Here is a 6,000-nt window from a genome sequence, read left to right on the forward strand (position 1 = left end):
GGTCCCTCGGCACCCCGCCACCCGGCCATCCTCCCGGGCTCTCTGCCACCAGGACACGTCACCCCCACCCCGCCGCCCCCATCTCTTCATCCACCACCCCTCCCCAGCAGGGCCACCGCGGTCCCCTTCGCAGGCAGGGCTTCAGGAGGGCGCATCCCCCTCCTCAGCCCACGCCCCCAGATTTGCCCCCAGACCCACAGGGGTCCGGCCCAGCTGCCCCTTAGCTCCGACCCAGGCCTGCACTAGCTGCTGAGTACCACCCAGGACCCAATCCCCACCTCCAGCTCCGTGTCCTCTGCAGGGACAAACGCTGAGGGCACCAGGGGCAAAACAGCCCAGACCCGTCCTCCCGGAGCCCACCGCCTCGTGAGCAGAGGGGCAGCACACGAGAGGGTGGGAGACCCAGCCTGGAGGAGAGGCCTGCCAGCTGGGGCAACCAGGGCATGGGCAGGGGCCGCGGCGGGCATGGGCTGGAGTGGGGCCAGGGCGGCAGGGGTCTCACGCCAGGGGTCTCTGGTGCCCCCTTAGGAAGCTCCCTGGGCTGCTGTGAGAAAAGCAGGAGGAGGGACACAGAACGGTCCCACAGCAGATGGGGCTGGGGGGGGCCAGGCCGGCTCCGTGCTGGGCCGTGCCCGCCCCCGCGGCCTCGGGCTGCTGGCTGCCAGACGGGCTGAGACCCCGCGGCGGCAGGAGCCAGCCGCCGGGCCCTCGTCCCCAGCCCAGAGGAGTCCAGGAGTCACCCAGGCCACCAGGGCCACCAGGGCCACCAGCTCGGCGCAGCCTGAGGGAAGGCCCAGCCTCAAGAAGCCGCTCAGGAAGATGGTGGTTGGACAGACGGGCAGTGGGACAGACAGGCAGTGGGACGGACGGGCAGCAGGATGAACAGGCAGTGGGACCGACGGGCAGCGGGACGGACGGGTGGCGGGACAGACAGGCAGCGGGATGGACGGGCAGCAGGACGGACAGGCGGCGGGACAGACAGGCAGCGGGATGGACGGGCAGCGGGACGGACGGGCAGATGGGCAGCAGGACAGACAGGCAGACGGGCAGCGGGACGGACGGGCAGCAGGATGGACGGGCAGATGGGCAGAGGAGAGGCAGAGCTGGTCCCTGCAGGCACACGCCTGCTTGTCCTGAGTCCGGCCCTGGCACCTCCCCGGGGTCTCCCCGCTCAGCCCTGGCCACTGCCCTGGCCTACACCCCAGCCTGGGCCAGCGGGGGCTCCCTCCGCAGGGCCCCCGAGCCTGAGGCCCGCACGGGCGCCTGGCACTCGTACCAAGTGCCGGGGAAGCAACTTCCCACCTTTCTGGAGAAAAGCCCAAGCACCCTCCTCTGAGCCCCGACACCTTCCCGCGCCCCACACCGCTGCCTGGGGTTAGCGCCAGCCTCGCCCGCCGCCCCTCCTGCCACCAAGGCCCCCGTGGTCTTGAGCTCGTGTCCGGCACAGCGGCCTGGCCTGGGCACCCGGGGAAGAGGCCGGGTCACATCCTGGCAAGCGGGCAGCAGGTGCCAGGGCCCTAGGCCAGCCCTGGGTGCACCCCCAAGGCCGCCAGGTGCCCCCTGCTGAGACTCCCACTCCCCGGAGACCCTCTGCCCCAAGTGTCCAGGGGAAATGGCCAAACTCCGGCCCCCAGCCCATCACACGGGGACCAGCTTCCTGGCGTTTCCAAGCTGGACAGCCAGGACCCCGGGGACGGTGCCACGGCCAGGGGAGCCCCACGCAGGGCTGCCCACGCGGGGGGCTGCCCGCTCCCGGGTCACTGCCCCCCCAAACCTTGGTGGAGAGGCGCCCCAGGACGCAGTGAGCTCACGCAGAGGCCCGCGGACCCCGACTGCCTGACTGGGGAGACCCTTTCCTCCCGTCTGGCCCCCCCAGGGACACGGCCTCCGCTCCCTGCTCCCCAAGAGGAGCAAGGCCCAGCCGGCTTCCCTCGAGGCCCGCGGGAGGTCTGAGGGAGGGGTCGGGCCGGGGGGGAGGGGAGTGGGGTTGGGGGCGGGGGCCCGGCCGTGGGGGAGGGGGTCCGGCCGTGGGGGTCCCGGGGCCCCGCTCTGCAGGAAGGCTCGCGCCCCGCGGCGACCCCCGGCGGCGGCAGCCTCCCGGCGGAGCGGCGTCGCCCGGGACAAGTTCCCGGAGTTGGGAACAAAAGGAAAGTGCCGGGCGGGGCGGCCCCGAGCTCGGGGAGGACGCGCAGGGCGCCGGGCCGCACAGACCCCCGCGCCCCCCGCCCGGGCGCCGGGGCACCCCGCAGGGCGCCCGCGCGCGCCCCAGAAGAAAGAACGGGCGGGGGCGGGGCGGCCCGGCCCCCGCCCCGCGCCCCGCGCCCCCGGCCCGCACCTACCGGGCCGCGCCGCTCGCGCCGCCTCGCCGGCCGCCGGCTCCGCGCCCCGCGCCCCGCGCCCCGCGCCAACGGTCGCCACGGCAGCCGCCAGCGCCTCGGGCGGGCGGGCGGGAGGGGGCCCGCGGGGCGGGGCCGGGGGTGCGGGGCGGGGGCGGGGCCAGGCGACGGGGCGGGGCCTGCGGGCGGAGCCAAGTGGCGGGGCGGGGCCTCGGGGATGGGGCGGGGCCTGCGGGGCGGGAGGGGCGAGGCCGGGGCGGGGTCGCAGGCGGCGGGGCGGGGCCGCTCCTTGGGGCTCCGGGGGCGGGACTTCCGCTGCCTTCCCGGCCGAGGCCTGGCTGGCGCGGCTGCACCTGCGGACTCCCACCTGTGGGCCTCGTCCCTGTCGTGGAGCTTGGTCTTTCACCTGGGAAGTGATTTTACGTGAGGGGAGCGCGATGGAAAGCGTGATCTCCCCTCCGGCCAGAAGCTCAGTGATCTGGTCCTGCAGCCGGGCCCGGCCTGCTTCCCCTGCGGAGGGCGCTGCACCTGCCGGGCCCTCGGCGCACCTGCCGGGCCCTCGGCGCACCTGCCGGGCCCTCCGCGCACCTGCCCGGGCCCTCGGCGCACCTGCCGGGCTCTCCGCGCACCTGCCGGGCCCTCCGCGCACCTGCCCGGGCCCTCGCTGCACCTACCGGGCCCTCCGCGCACCTGCCCGGGCCCTCGGCGCACCTGCTGGGCCCACCCCGGGGCCGCGCCGCTGCCCAGGAGAAGCAGCCGTTCCAGTTCCCTCTGCCCTCTCTCCTGGCCTTTCCGGAACACCACACCTTTCTCACACCAAGGAGGCACCCTTGAAGGGAAAGCCGAGCGCCAGTCTCCGCCACCCCCGCCTCCAGTTTTCACCTTCTTCAGCAACCACGATTTCTCTGGAAATTCCGTTCCCATTTATTCTTAGAAAAGGACCGAAGTATTTTCAGGAAACAGTCCCCTGAGCGTTCTGCTGTAAAGTCTACAAGTGACAAAAGTCAAGTCCTGGAATCCCAGCTAGCTGGGCCTCGGCTTACGCAGACGCCACCCAAACCAGGCGAGAGCCTTCCTGGGCTGTGTGTTCATCGTGGGAGGAAATCCACCGGCGTTCTCAAGGCCCGCACTGGTTGTATGAAAATCAGAATATAACTCGTGCTTCATATTCCCTCCGGTGCTCCCAAAACTACAGTAAAAACGGCTCTTTCACTACCCGCCTTTTATCAGTACTTACCTTCCAATTCCAAACCAGGCACCTGCAGCCTTCGTGGCGCGCGGGGGCCGCCTGGCTAGCCTCCTTCTGCCGGGCCCTGGAGCCAGCTGTCACACGAGCGCCAGGCATGGGGAGGGGCCGCCCTCCCCGGGGTGCCGTGTCCCCCACCTCCTCCTCCTTTGCCCTGAGCAAGTCCCACCTGCCTGTCCCCTCTGAGCCCCTGACGCGCCCTGGAGCCCCAGCGCCCTGGAGCCTGGCTGCGGCCCGGCCTGCCTCCTCCCCTCGTGAGCCTGTCACCTTCCTGGTTTGACATGAAGAGCCCTCACCCTCTCCCCCGGGACTGCTCTCGCTGCTCTCTCTCGTCAGGTGTTGTGTGAAAAGCGCAGCTCTGGGAGGAAACGGGTGGCGTCCTCCAGAGGGGTAACCTGAGGAGACGCCGGGAAGGTTCCTAGTCACGAACACGTGGGCAGGGAGCGGGGACGCTGCCAGGAAGGCCTGGAGCCAGGGGCCGCTGAGCGCAGAGGGCACACCTGCGACCACCTCCAGGGCCCGAGGAGCCAGGACCAGGGTGGCCGGGGGACTCAGAGAGCGCGCGTGAGCACACCGCGCAAGAGGGGGCGTTCGACGGGGAGCAGGGCCTGGGACGGCCCCACAGAAGGGGAGGCAGAGGCGAGCCGGAGGGGGCAGCCCAGCTCAGCCTCCGGGAATGCAGGGTGGGAGGGCTCAGGGCCAGAGGGCGGCCACCCCTTGGCTCTTCCCCCACCCCTGCCAGCCCCCCTGTACCCGGGTGAGGGATACTGGGGAGGGGGAGGCCAGCCCATCTGAGGGGCCTCTGGGGTGACCCTAGGAGCTCCCCGGGGAGGCTGCATACTGGTGCACCCCACAGAGAAGCGGGGACACGAAGGTGGCCTTTGGGAGATCTGGCAATTCAGGAAAAGGCAGGCACTGCCTTCTCTGAACTAGTGTGTGCATCTTACATACTTCAGGGCCCTTGGAAGCAGGAAGTGAGAGAGAGAGAGAGAGAGAGAGAGACGCCCTACGCCAGGCCGAGAAAACAGACGGAAATGGAAGGCCGGGTCCCAGTTCTGGAAAGAGCATCAATTAGGTAACGACGCTCAGAGCCTGCAGCTGTGTGCTAAGCTGAGGAGCTCGCCATCTCCCACCTCCAGGGCCAGGCTCCCCGATGGAGGGATGGTGGGGTTCCAGGAGAGCAGAAGCGGGGTACGTGCTCATCCTCCTGGGGGAGAGGGGGTTGGAGTTGCTGAGGGAGCAGCCAGGCGGCCGGAGGGCAGGAGAGGGCTCAGGGGCCTCGGCCCTGGGGTCTGGGCAGTTCATTCCTAGAACAAAAACGGGGAGCTGGGGAGCAGGAGGCTGCTGTCTGCTCTCCCAGAGGGAAATTGCAACCCCTCGTCTGGTTTGCAGATCTCAGTTAGTTCCCAGGCCCGGAGCCCGTTGGGGAGCTCGTCCTTTCGGCAACGGTGCCTTTTGCCTGCACCTCACCAGCAGGGAGGGGCGCACAGGCAGCTGCAGCTGTGTGTGTCTGGGCACCTCGGGTCTTCAGGTTTATGAGCTTAGATACACGCAGCCACTTCTCGTTATTTGCAATAGTTCTGTTCTAAAAAGCTGTCACAGGAAGCAGACGTGGCTCAACAGAGCATCCACCTACCATATGGAGGGTCCAGGGTTCTAACCCCAGGGGCCTCCTGACCCATGTGGTGACCTGGCCCATGCGCAGAGCTGATACACACAGGGAGTGCTGTGCCACGCAGGGGTGTCCCCATGTAGGGGAGCCCCCCACACAAGGAGTGCGCCCTGCAAGGAGAGCTGCCCTGCATGGAAAAAAGCACAACCCACCTAGGAGTGGTGCCCCACACACAGAGAGCTGACACAGCAAGATGACGCAACAACAACAAAAAAAGCTACACCGTTTTCCAGTGCCACATGACAAGAATGCAAGCTGACACAGAAGAACACACAGCGAATGGACACTGAGAGGAGATGATGGGCGGGAAGGGGAGAGAAATAAATAAGTCTTAAAAAAAAAATAGCTGTCCCAAACTCGGAATTAGTAAACGCTGAACCACTGCTCCTTGGGGCAGCCACTGAGCACCTTTCATCAGCTGAACCACGTATCACCTTGCTTGGTGTGTTTCTCTTTAGACATCTTATGTGATGTTAAGATATTGCTGACTCGTCAACTCTGAGCTCAGGCCTGGGCAAAGCTAATCTGGCACACGTGTTTCCTCCGTAAGGCACGTCACAGCCTTCTTGCCCTTAGGAATGCTGGACAGCACTTCTGCACTACACTCAGGGGCCTTTTTAAACAACGAGACCACTGCCAACAAAAAAAATACAAAAATGCAAAACACGTGGCACCGATATACCACAGAAAGGACACCTGTCGATAGTCTGGGAGCTGAAACAAGAAGCAGAGCGCCGTTGCCTGGC

General features: G+C 67.6%; 1 protein-coding gene across 5 annotated transcripts in view; it reads right to left on the reverse strand.

Moving 5' to 3' along the window:
• RGS12 (regulator of G protein signaling 12) overlaps positions 1-2,438 on the reverse strand; it is a 175,891-nt gene extending 173,453 nt beyond the window's left edge. For all 5 annotated transcript variants that reach the window (XM_058301321.2, XM_058301319.2, XM_058301327.1 and 2 more), the window contains exon 1: positions 2,340-2,438. The gene's annotated coding sequence lies outside the window, so the exon portion shown is untranslated. The remainder of the gene's footprint in view (positions 1-2,339) is intronic.
• Positions 2,439-6,000: the final 3,562 nt, after the last annotated feature.

Source organism: Dasypus novemcinctus, chromosome 1, assembly GCF_030445035.2.
Source record: "Dasypus novemcinctus isolate mDasNov1 chromosome 1, mDasNov1.1.hap2, whole genome shotgun sequence".
In the NCBI taxonomy this organism is placed as follows: Eukaryota; Metazoa; Chordata; class Mammalia; order Cingulata; family Dasypodidae; genus Dasypus; species Dasypus novemcinctus.